At 29.3% G+C, this 13,660-nt stretch overlaps 1 pseudogene; it reads right to left on the bottom strand.

Moving 5' to 3' along the window:
* Window positions 1–1,567: 1,567 nt before the first annotated feature.
* Window positions 1,568–5,106, bottom strand: LOC129292371 (receptor-like cytosolic serine/threonine-protein kinase RBK2; annotated as a pseudogene).
* Between the last annotated feature and the right edge of the window lie 8,554 nt (window positions 5,107–13,660).

Here is a 13,660-nt window from a genome sequence, read left to right as displayed (position 1 = left end):
AAAAGATTAAGTTATAATGAGTTCAGGTTTAGGATAGAGTTACAATGAATAAAACTATAAAAATTTAAATGATTAATTTTTTTTTAATTTATCTTATAACTAACAATAATTTTATTTTCACACACATACACATAGGGAAAATGGACTTTTTAGTTTCTTTCAATTTGAAAATTAGGCCCTATAATAGAAGTCGTTAAGATCTCGTGGTAAATTTATTCTGGTGTTAAACCGTGAATACTGTGTGAAAAAAAAAAAAAAAGAATTTACGGTATGAAGTTTTGTACTTTGTAGTTTTAAGATTAGTTCCTTTTTCTGTTGACGTGGCACTACGCGTGAAAAAGCAAGCTCCCCAATCCTGTTTGCTCTTTCTGGTCTTCACTCTTGCGTTGCAGCCTAATTAATCATAGCTATAATCTAGCTTCTTTTTCCCAGCTAAACTTTGAAGGAATGGCACCTACAATTAAAATGGTTTGGAATTTTGGCTCTACTAATTACGCCAAACATATCTTGAAAAAATTCCAATATAGTTACAATGCCAATCACGCGTTTATAATTTAAAGGCGGACCCTTTAACACCATGAAACTCGAAGGTCTTTTTTTTTATATTATTATTTCAAGGTATTCTCACTTCTGACAGCTGTTAGTTTTATCTATCAAAAAATTTAAAAATCATTTAAAGAGTTATTTTTTATAAGTAATATTTTTTACATACATTTTTAAGGAATTAAATCTTGAAATCTACTATCATATGTGTCAACCCCCATGTCAACCAATTGATATGGAACTTGCAAGTTGCAATCCACTGAGATGACACCAAAACAAATGAACCCAACAAACTCGGTTGATTATTATAGTATTATCATGTACGAGCTGTATGCGCTAGCTTTCCCAAATCGTCTTTCCACGAGCAGTAAGTGGACGATATTTATTGTTTAATAACTTTAATTAATAGTCCACAATTAATCTAAAGAGCAGTCACTTAAGAGTAGATACTCAAACTAAATGAACTAATTCTAAATTGAGAGAAATTTATGGGTTTATAAGAATCGAAAGTTTCATTTTTTGTAAAAGATATATATACATACATAAATACATACATATATATTAATTAATTAACTAGACCTGTGTCAACTTTACTATTTATAATTATTAGTAAATAATACAACTTGTTGTAGGTTTTATTAAATATTTTAAAAATTTAAATCACACACACACACACAGACATATATATATTTCCAAAAAAGGCAATTTTAATTTTTATTTTCATTGAATTCCATGGAGCAAATGCCTCATGATGAAATCCATTAAGCCAAATTGTTTTCATCAGAATAGACTAGGGAATGACATCCCATGACAAAACAGCAACCTCTCGTGATAAAATGGCAACCATTCCCTCACACATCAACCATGCCTTAAATAAAAAAGAAAAAGCAATGCTATTTCACGAAACTCTTATATTATTGCATAACTGATGAGGGAAAAGTTGTCGCAAAGCTAATATGAACTTAAGTTAATTTCTCCACATTCAATGGCCTCCTTATCGTCATATACCCATAATGGTTATTGATCACATATATTCAATACGGACAAAAATGTTTACGAGGTTCTGCTCTGCCTCTTCGTCCTCCTTTTCTGTACAGACATCACCATATTCATTATTCAACCTATTATGGCGGACAGTGGAGTCACCTCATGCTCATTCTACTTCTAAAATGGCTGCCTCAGACCAGTTTCTTGAATCAAAGCCCTTGCTATAGATGTGAATGTTGGTTGTTGTTGCTGCTTTTCCTCATCATTAGAGTTACAGTTTCCTTGAAGAGTCTCCATATGTGGATCCTCAGCATTCAAAGTCTTGGCTGAGTCGTACTCCTCTGCGTCTAACAGTTCTTCAGAGCACGTCCTTTGAATTTTGGACTTCTGGCGTGCTTTCATGAGCTCCAAGCTGTCGTCTTCTTCTCCTTTTAGAATCTTTATTGCCTGCATCATCCAGCATTGTTAAACAATTCATGCTCTATATCAGTTCATCACAGGTGTGTTTATAAGTTTGAGAGTATCAGATTCTTCAAAAGCTCAGCAGGCTAGCTTGCTGCTATGCCTTGTTCATATTGTCTGAATCATGTTTTGAGTTGCATAGATGACTGCATTATGCTAGTGTGGCTAAGTAAGCAGTTTTAGTTTTGCTTCAATGTGGCATCACTTGTTCAGTAACTATATCTAGAACGATTTGAAAAAAAAAAAAAAAAACAAATTTAAGGTCGATCAGTTCTGACATACCTGGCTCATGTTTGGTCGTTCAGCTGAAGATTGATCAACACACAGTGAAGCTACTAAGACTACAAGTTTCATTTGTTCTTCTTCATCGTATGCACCATTCAGACATGGATCGACGAGCTCTTTAATGTTATTTGTAGATAGCAAAGGTTTTGCCTGGAAAATTATAGTCAAGGAGGCTGGAATGAAATTGACATTTTCAACTTCAACAAGCTCATCAGTAGAACATTATTGTTTGTGTTTTGAAAAATGGCAGACATACCCACATCACCAAACTTTTCTGTGACCTATCCAAAGCTTGTCGTCCAGTAATGAGCTCCAATAATAGCACTCCATAAGCATAGACATCAGTCTTTTCGTCTACCAAACCATACATGAAGAATTCTGGAGGGAGGTAGCTGTTGTAGCCGGTACAGTGATTGTTGGGAAAAGAAAGTGAAAGGGTTAAGGATTGACTAGGAATGAAAGGATTTTAAATAGAGATACTCAGAAAAGTTGTGAAACTGTTACACGTACAAACCCGAACGTGCCTTCAATTTTGGAGATTGTGTGGTGAGTCCATTGGTCGGGTAGCCACTTCGATAGCCCAAAATCAGATATCTGGTGTGATAAAGAGTCAAAAATTGTCCAAAGAAGAAACATTTAAATATAACAAATATAATTTAGTTCAGATTGTTGTGTTGGGCTTAACCATTGCTTCAAAGTCCTCTGAGAGCAAAATATTAGAAGACTTGATATCTCTGTGAATTATCCTTCTTTGGCATTCCTCATGCAGACAGCGAAGGCCATCAGCAGTCCCAAAAGCAATCTTACATCTAAAGGCTCCAATCTAGTTTCTCTCGAGGTCCTGAAATCACTCAAGGAAATGAATTCTGCAGAAAAATGATGTGGTTTTTTGAAGTTCAGAATTTTCAAAAAAGGGTTAACAAACCATAAGTATGGATGCTAAGCTGCCATGTGGAGACAACTGAAGAACAAGAAACATTCCTCCTTCAACACCGTATCCAATCAATCTGGCAATATTGGGATGGTTCACGTGCACTATAATTCCAAGCTCAGACAAGAAATCTGCAGTCATTTCTTCTAGAGTTCCTCTTGTGAGCTGCTTGATTGCAACAAACTGCCCATCTTCCATTTTGCCTTTGTAAACCACAGCATAACCTCCTTTGACCAATCACTTTTTCTTGAAAAGGAAGCAAACAGAAGCAGTTTATCATTGTCAAGTTTTTCTCTGGATCCAACCGGTGTTCGCAAAAAGTAAAATAATAGTGTTAAGAAAAAGAACACATACCATGGCTAAAGTTGTTTGTCGCAGCCACAATCTCTGCATAAGAGAAATTTTTCCATGAAGCTTTAAAGCAGAACAATTCAGTGTCCAAAATTGTCTTGAGAGCTGGATTATTTAGTGGTGAATTTAGAGGTGGGACCTGGTTCTCCCTGTATCTCTTACTATTTCTTCTGGTGAGTTTTGGAACACTGTTGACTGAAAGAATGGGTTGGAAACGCATTTTGGGTCCTTTCTTCAACAAACGAAAGAAACCATGCCGCTGCGCATTGTTTGACTGACTCTCTGAATCAAAGGTCTTAGAAGGAGGGGGAATTGGGTTCTAAACTGCTTGAGCATTCCTCAAGTTCACCTCTAGACGAACACTCGGATGTTCGTTGCTCCAGAGAGTCTAATATGGCATGCATTCCAGCATTAGTACAGTGAACAACGATCTCAATTCAGTATCATTCACGATGATTAGAGCAAAGAAGAATGATAACCTACCATTACTCGATATGGAATCAGAAGACCCAGTCCTCAGTCTGCAAGCACTTGTTGGAGGAACCTGCCTTTGATTTTCTTCCTCGTTCACATTACCCATGCTTTGGAAACCATTTCTGCCAATATGATCTTATTTTCCAGCAAAGAACAAAGAATATGACAAGATGCACTGTGATGCAAATGAACAAAAACATTGCAAAAAAACTGCAATCTCAGGCCATCAATTGCCGTTAATCAGAGAAAACATGAAAATGAGGCATAGGCAAATTGTCCTGGACACATGTTGTTTGAAGGAACCAAAGAGGAAGCAACCAATTACCCAGAAAGCTAGTTTGTAAGCTTGAAATTAAAAACCTCGAATAGATAAGTTGGTAAGAACAGAATTTAAGTAGTGTTCATTCTGACATTGATACAGAAAATGAGTCTTAAGATCACCCTACAACAAACTAAAAAAATCCAGGGTTTCGCGATCATCGGAACTACGAGGTCGTGAAGCATTTGATCGAATCAGAATTTCAGGAGAACAGAACAGCGATTGATGAATACAAACAACAATATATGAATGCAGAGAAATTAAAGAAAGCTTACGTAGAGAAAAAGTGGGGTTCACGTTCACAGTTCATGGCCTCGATAGGTGAGGCCGAATCCAAAAGGGAATTTAAAAAATGAGAGGGGATTGAGCCACAGCAAGAAGAGAGATACGCAAAGGAATTAGCGGCTGGGAAGATTTTTCTGAGGCGCCACATTGGGATGATTATTTTTAATAATCAAATCCACCGAATTATGAGGCTGAAAACAGGGGTTTTTATTAGTCATCTCTGTTTGAAAACATGATTATGAATTAGAGCGAGGCATAGTTGTAGGAAAAGCAGATTCATGAGAATATAGCAATTGAAATGTTAGTAATGACAGACATTTTACGAAAATTAGGATTGTTACTTGAAGAAAATGGACTTCAGGAGAAGCTGAGTGAGTTGTTTCAGTCATGGGAGGTTGGTTTGTTACAGTGCTTCATCCAGAAGTTGATGGTCACACGCTGAAATCACACCAGGACCCAACCAAAAAAATAAAAACTAGCCTTCTTTAGTCTGAACCGGTGAATATTTATTACCTACTGCATGTTGATTCGACGCTTCAAAACAGTGATGAATCGAGACCTCGACTTTAAAAAAAAAAAAAAATTGATAGAGAGAGAGAGTGTGTTCTCTCAATTCTCAAATAATCCAATTCAGCATAGCCACAGAGTACAGAAACTAAGTTAAAAATAAGGAAAAACATCAGTTAAGGACCTTTAAAAATATTAATCTCAATTAAAAATTATAATATTTAAAATTTTAATTAAAGATTATGATCTTTAATTAGAATAAAAAAATATAGTTTGTGAATTGAGATTTACTAACGTCACTTAAAGATTTACTAATTCAATTTAAAAAAATGCTAATGTATATATTATGAAAAATAAAAAATTACTTAAAGAAATGATTATACAATTCACACTTAAAAAACACCCTTTTAAAAATTCACTAAATTGACTTGAAAGAATTTTTAATATACATTGTGAAAATATAAACCTTACTTAGAAATCAATTGTTTAACACAAAACCCCAATTTGGACAAGTAGAGCTTCATTTTTTTCAGAGTATATGTTAGATATTTATGCAAGGCCAAGATACTTGTGCAATTAAAGAGTGAGTATATTAGAAATGATGGCAATTTAGATGTGAAATTACATGTTTTAGCTCCCTCTTATTTTTTATAATTAAGGAGTTGAGCAATAAAAATGTGATATAGATAATGTTTGAATATTGTGATGTATTGCATGAGTTTGTTATAATCCATTGAGTGTAGTCTAAGGGTTGATGTGGGTTTTTAGCACTTGGATTGAGTTTTAAAACCAACCTTTTTTGTTTTGAAAGCATAAAAGTGTGAGTTTGCTTTTTAGTATATAACTTTTAATTGAGAAATGATTAAAATGTGAAACCATTGCCATTAATTATAGTTTGAAAAAAGCTTTCTGTAAACACCTAGATTATCTCAATCGAATATTGAACAGAGATTTGGTGCAGGTTGAAAATTCGGCCAGAAAATTGTCCATTTTGCTATCATGGGTTCTACAGTTCATACTGCAGCATAATTGAGCCAAAATCAATTTTTACTATTTTGACCTTAATTTGATGTTGTATTACTTTGTATGTTATTCATGCTTCCGTATACATGTTTTGCTTTGATTTTGATTTTCTTTAAATGCTTTTATAGAATTTAAAGTTTTGAAAACTTAAAATTACATTTATATAAATTTTACCAACTTGATAATTCATTTGAGTTATTCTCATAATTATTTCAAATTTGAAGTTAATTGTGAATTAATAAAGGAGACCTTACATGAACTCTCACCTTCTCACAATGTTTATGTTTATATAGTACAATTCAACATAGTCTCATGCATGCATTGATTATCCCAATTCATTTACTAATATAATGAATCATACAATTTTGCAAGTACATACTTATGATTTTAGCATAAAACTCTTTCAAACTTGTATATATATATATATATATATATATTACAAATACATTTCACTTCACATAACATATTATCAAAATTCCAATCAAACATTCATACTAATATATGCTAGTTCAAAACAATAATATATACATACAGTGATGGATCTAGAAAAATTTAGTAATGGGGGCAATATTCATACTAAATATAAATATTAATATTTTTTTAAAAAATATAATTTTAAATAATAATTAAAGTAATATATAAATAAATTATATGAAAAGTTTAACAATATATTTTAATTTCATTTACATCATAAATTTATTTTTATCATAAATAAAAAGATAAAAAAATATTTTTAAATATATGTGCTTGATAGTTTTAAAGAGAATGTGGGGCAATTGATTTTTTTTGAGAGCCAATTGCAATTTTAAAGAGGGCACAAGTGTAATTTAAATAAAAAAGTAAGTGTAATTTTTACAAATTTTATAGGGACAATTGCCCCCTCTTTTCCCAATGTGGATACATCCCTGTATATATATTGTATTATATTATATTATTCACAAATCTCATAACCATTAAAACACACAAGTAAAAAGATTAAATTATTCAATTAATTCAATCCTTTTGTCACAAAAAAATTACTCTAGCAAGTTAGTTACTCCACAAGGATGTACTAGCTTAATGGGGCTCAATTAATATTTAATTTACAAGATTAAATATTAATTATCAATTATAACTCTAATTAGACCTCCCTTTTAGCCTAATTTTGGGTGTTCACTATACTCAAATTTTCTCTTAAATAAAATTAACATTTCTAACACACTCCAATAATTTCATTTAACACCTAAACACTTATATAATATCAATTCTTTACCTGCATTACTCTCAATCTTTTAATTTTCACTTAGGGATCGTCAAAACCTTAACAAAAAATTTTAAATCATTACAAAATTCTCAAACCTAAGTTTGAAAACTTGATTTAACTCCCTGATACCCTAAAGTTTGAAAACTTGATTTAACTCCTTAATACCCTAACTAAGGTAATAAGTTTGGTCTAAATCTAAGAGAAAACCAAAATCAACACCCATTCTACTCCAAATCAAAAGAAATTTGCATAGGGAAGAAGTAGGACGAATAGAAAGCTTACCTAAGTATTAAATTAGTGTAGATTGCCTCTAATGTAGTCCAAAAGTGAAGTCTTAGCTATCTAAGAGCTTTCCCTCATTGCTACTCTCATTTTCTCTTTTCTTCCTATTTAAGATCAAACACAGCTCGTGTTTAATTTAACATATGCACATGGTACAACAAACTTATATGCCATTTTAGCCACCTTTACAAGCCCAATTGACCTAAACTTCATCATAGCTCATTTTTAAAGTTGTCCAGAGTCCAATAACCTTATTCATTAATCTAAAAACATCATTAACTCCTTAATCACCCAATTTTACTAATTTACCTCTTTTAAATACTAAAATTCAAAGTTTTAAATTGAAGATGTTACATTATTATTTTGTTTTAAGGGAGTTCTCAAGTTGATAAATTGTTCAGATATATTATCACCATGTAAGGAGGATCTGGGTATTATTATTATGGCTGACAAAGACCAGTTCAAGATGTTTTGTTCTTTCCTAGTTTTTGCCCATACCATCTCTTAAGATTTGAAGAAAGTGTCTGGGATGTTTTACAGTCATAGAAGAATTATATCCAGACTTTTATTACTATGATATATTAGCAACTTTTCTTTGTCTCTAAATTTCCACAACACCATAATCTTACCTAAAAAAACTCATAAATTGGAGGATATACAGATCACATATTTACCAATGAACATTTACAAACACTCTATTATATATGGAAGCATTAAACAAATCATGGAGAGGCTTCTTTTCAAGATTTCTTTTGTAGATTTTTCATGCAAATGTTGATCAAACATGCAAGGGTCCACCCTTAAATAACACTGAGCCAACTCAGGTGAAGTGTTTTGTCATGTTTAAAGTTAATTTAGATCATTAGATGAAAATAAAAATTAATTTAGTTGATTTGAAGTAGTTTTAATCGAAAGGTTATTTTTTGTTGTATTTTGGTAAATTTACAAAAGTAGAAGATATTAAAATATGCAGTATGAAATCTCTATCCACCGCCATCTACAGGGGGGAAACCTTATTCAAATTCCAATTTTTTTTAAAAAAATAATAATAAAATCTCACCAAATATATAAATAACAATCAAGTTCCTTAAAATGTTATAATTTTTTTAAAGTATTTAGTTACTTTTCTGACATTAATAATTTTAAATTAAATAATTAAGTTGCCCCTTGTTTATCATAAAAATAATCAGTCTAGTTCAATTTTTTCAATCACAAATTTTATTGAAGTGATCACAACTTTTGCTCTATGAATTGTAAAAATTAAACAAAAAATCATACCTTCACATGTGAAATTTTTTTAATGATTGATAAAGAAGTTTTGAAAATAATTAATCCCCATAATCACTTTTATTTAATCAATCACAACTTTAATGTCATGAATTGTAAAAATTGAAGAAGAAATAACAATTTCTCACATAATTTTTTATTATTATTGAAGTTGAAGTTTTAAAACTAACCAATCATAACTTTTATTTTATAAATTATAAAAATTAAATAAAAAATTACAACTTCTCACATAAATCTATTATTATTTTTATTTTAAATAAAGAATAATTTAATCATCTAACTTAAAATTATTAACGTCAAAAAATTATTTAAAAACTTTAAAGGAATTATACCTTGTTAAAAGATTTGATTGTTATTTATAAATTTTGATAAAATTTTATTTTCATTTTTTTTTTTTTTTTATTTGAAGGTGTCTTAGTGTTACTAGGTCAATAAGTCATTAATTGACAAATCAATAATATAGTTAGTTCAACCTAAATGATTCCTTATTTAACTCTCCTAGATAAGATTTGAATTCAAGAATCATAAGTAAAAGCTAACTGCATTAAAAATATAGATTTTTTATTTTTACTAATGATTAACATGAATCTAATTTAATCATTTAGCTAATAGTCAGTTATCTATTTTATGTAGGCCATTGGGTGGTGGCTGGTGAAGCTTATCCGATAGAAGATTATAGCTTTTATTCTTAAAAAAACAAATAGTTTGAAAGATTCTTGTCCAAAGAATCAATCTTGTCATTTAAGATCAAATCATTAAAGAACAATATTATATATTGTATGGCCAGCTTCATTCCACCACCTCTTAAAAGAGTGAGATTACATTTGATTTTATGGAATATTAAAATAAGTAACTATTAAATAATGTTGGTGAAGCATCATGACCAACATTCTAATTAACATGTCTTTATAAATAACGCAGGATATGGTCTTTACATAATTATTAGATGATAAATAATACGCACTTAACATTCTAATTAAATCGATGCTTCAATCCCATAGCATTTATGGATATGGTCCATTCATTTGTAATTTAAAAAAAAATTGTTGTAATGAGATTTACTCATAGGCAAAAATATACATTTTCTATATAAGTTCATTAAATATGTTTTATATACTCTCTCCATTCAAAAATATAAAATATTTTTTAAATAATTGGATGTCCAAAAATGTAAAATATTTTTAGTTTTTTAAGATATAATTATTGTTTTTTTTCAAAAGTACCTCTATTAATAATAACTTTTTATTTATTATAGGGTATTTAATAGAGATAAATATAAAAGATAGAATTAGTTTGAAAGTGAGTAACTACTTTATTGGGGTGAGATTTGATTAAAAATGTCTGATATCTTTTAATGGAGGGAGTATAATTTAGCTATTTATATTGTATATAGATTCCACTTTTTTTTGAAAATAATTTTTCTTCAATTTTTGTATTTTCATTTTATTTTTATCTTAATTTTAACCATTATTTGAGTATTTATCGAATTTAGTTTTACAATAAACATAAAACTCAAAAGTATGTGGATTATTTTAATATGATGAAAATAATTGAAATAAATAAACTAAATTATACAACGGTAATGCATCTCTTAAAAAAAAAAAAGCATTTTTCTTATTCACATCCTCCACATTTACAAACACAAAGGATATATATAAAAAATGAAATGCAAATTCAATAGATATTAAGTTCAACTGCAATTTTTTCTCAGGCATTCTTTTTATTTTCCGCCACATAATTTGTCCAAAATAAAAAGGCCAATTTTTTCCCCCTTTTGAAGGTATAGTCCAAAATTTTTTTCGTTCAGCTGCACAAAATTGATTAGAAGAAGAAATAATTAAATTCTGGAGAAAAAAATAGCTCAAGAGCTCGTTCAAATTTTAATTCAATATAATTGATTATAAAAAATAATTGATTAATTTTAATTATAATTAATTATGTTATAATATAATATATTTAGATACTATTTTTTTTTAAATTGATTTGAATAGAATTAAAGATATTAGAATAATTTAGTCAGAATCAATTTTAACTATGCAAATTAACATAAAAGATACTGCTTTTTAAAATTAAATTATTGATAAATTTTTATCTAATATTGTTAAATTTTGTTTAACAAAAAAATAAATTATTAACAAATTATTTATTATTAATATGATAAAATGAGAATAAAATAAACAGGCACAGATAGCTTAATAAAAAAATAAACTGTAACCTCATCGATTATTTCACGTGTATGCTATTTGGGTAATTTTCTTTTAAAAAATCGATTTTCTCCCAAAAATTCAATTTCAGAGACAAACCAAACAGGCGGTCATAATTGAAATTGAGTGGCTTCATTGGACCCCACACAAAATAATTTAGACGAGTGCCCCGCCGAAGTTTGACACCTTAACCTCATATGACGCCGTTATCTTGGCCAGCGGAAGTTCAAACTGTGAAATAATTTTAATGCTCATAATTAAAAATAATTTAAAGTAAAGTAATCATAAGTTATAAAACAAAATTGCATTGATTAAACTAAGGTTTCTAATTCTTATTAAGATATTTTGTGCACAAGCGTGTCTCCAAAAACATTACATTTGATAAAAGAATACCTATACATAATAAAAAAATTATTCAAGGAAGGATTATTGTTTAATTATGTTGGTAAAAAAAGGGATTATTTTTTAATTATATATTTATATGAATTCATTGTAAGTCCAAGTCCAAGTTTCATATTTTCTGGTGAAAACAACAGTTTATTTTTATAAAATAAAGAATAGATCTTTTTATAGGTTATTTTAATAACAAATTTGCCGGCTAGCCTAATATATTATATCAATCATCCTTTTTTTTTTTAAGTATCATGAAATGAAGATGTAATAATCATCTTGAAATTCTATTCCATTCCTAGCTATTTTTTATTCGATGATTTGAATATTTGCAATAACTAAGGGATCCATTGTTAATTAGTAAACCTTGCATAAGATTTACTAATTAACAATATTGTTAAAAATGCAATATTACTAATCAAAAACTCCTAATAGGGCAATCAGTCCCTAAAAATACGAATTTGCTACGTTTTTAGACACTAATTATGTTTTTTTATTACAAAGATACATGACAATGCAAAGTTTCAAGTTTCTTAGTGGCTGTTTGGATTTCCCATAGAACTATAAATGATTATTTTGACTAAAACTATATATGGTTTGGGTTAAAAAATTCCCGAACACTTTCATTTGTTCTTAAATCATTTTCTAAGCTGTAACCACGCTCTAGTTGAAGCAAGCAGGGATTCACTTTACTATTACTGGCATTTATTAGGGGTTAGCGTGCTGACATAACAAATTTACCTATATAATTATATATTAAAATAACAATATTGTTAAAAATGCAAGGTTTACTAATTAACAATATTAGTAATATGTGTGTCATTTTATTTATTTTTAAATGATTATCTTTTTATAAATCATTGTTATTTTAAAAAAAGTAAATTTAATATATCAATATTTTGTTAACATTTAGATGTTCAATATAAAAAAATTGAGATGAAGAATTTATTTTTTTAAAATAATTTGTAAAATTAAAAGATTAAAATAAAATATTATACACAATTAAATAAAATATTTATCAATAAAATTATCACATCGATGATATGCTTGAACCCATAATTTTATAGGTTTTATAGGTTGTGTTTTTGGCTCAAGGTTTTAAAAAGTTATACATGTGAAATAATGTCTTGCTTTCTTGTATTTTTTATTTTTTTTATAACTTTTACGTGGCTATTCATTCAATTTTTTTTAATATAAAAATATTTTAAATACAAGTAAATCCTTTAAAAGGAATAAAAATACTCCCTCCATTTAAAAATATAAAATATTTTTAATCAAATCTCATCCCCTAATAAAATAACTATTTATTTTTAAACTAATTATATCTTTTTATATTTATCTTTATTAAACATCTTATAATAAATATAAAGTTAACATTAATAGAGATATTTTTTAAAAAAATAATGATTACATCTCAAAATTAAAAATATTTTATAATTTAAAATATTTAATTTTTTTAAAAATTATTTTATATTTTTAGATAGAGAGAGTATCATTTATCACATTATAAAGCTTCTTTTAAACTTTTGGGAGAACGACAGTGTCTTCTTTTAAAATTTTGGGAGAACGACAGTGTGCTATCGGGAGAGGAAAAAAATGATGAAGATTCTAAAGAATTAATTTTCTTTTTACCTGAATAAAATTGATTGATTGATTTGTATATAGATAAATCCTCAGTTGTTTTATTGTTTAGGCCTTCTTCCGCCAAAATTCATGCTTCATGGTGAAAACTCATCCCTTGTAGTTTTTCTCTTATAGACATTGTAAACAAATTAATAACTCAAAAATAATAATAATAACAAAAAAAAGCCCAAGCAACGCCTTCCGTTAGGACAAACGTGACGTCGACGGGCCCCACACCACAGCCGCCAAAACTGAACCAACCAAAGACTTGGTCAGGTCAGCCAAGCCACCTGTCCCTTTATTACAGTACACGATGTGGCTTTCGCCTTCGCCGTGTCTAGCTAAGCACTAACTCTCTTCACGCGTCAAACAACGACGTACGTTGAACGCGCCCAGACCTTCATGATTCATTCAACCCCTCTTCCTCTTTCCTCATCTCTAGCGCTATATATCTCTCCCCTCTT

This window comes from Prosopis cineraria, unplaced genomic scaffold (assembly GCF_029017545.1).
Source record: "Prosopis cineraria cultivar Desert tree isolate PC_DT_omini unplaced genomic scaffold, ASM2901754v1 PC14, whole genome shotgun sequence".
In the NCBI taxonomy this organism is placed as follows: domain Eukaryota; kingdom Viridiplantae; phylum Streptophyta; class Magnoliopsida; order Fabales; family Fabaceae; genus Prosopis; species Prosopis cineraria.
The sequence above is the reverse complement of the archived record's forward strand: the minus strand, read 5'-3'. Positions and strand labels throughout refer to the sequence as shown.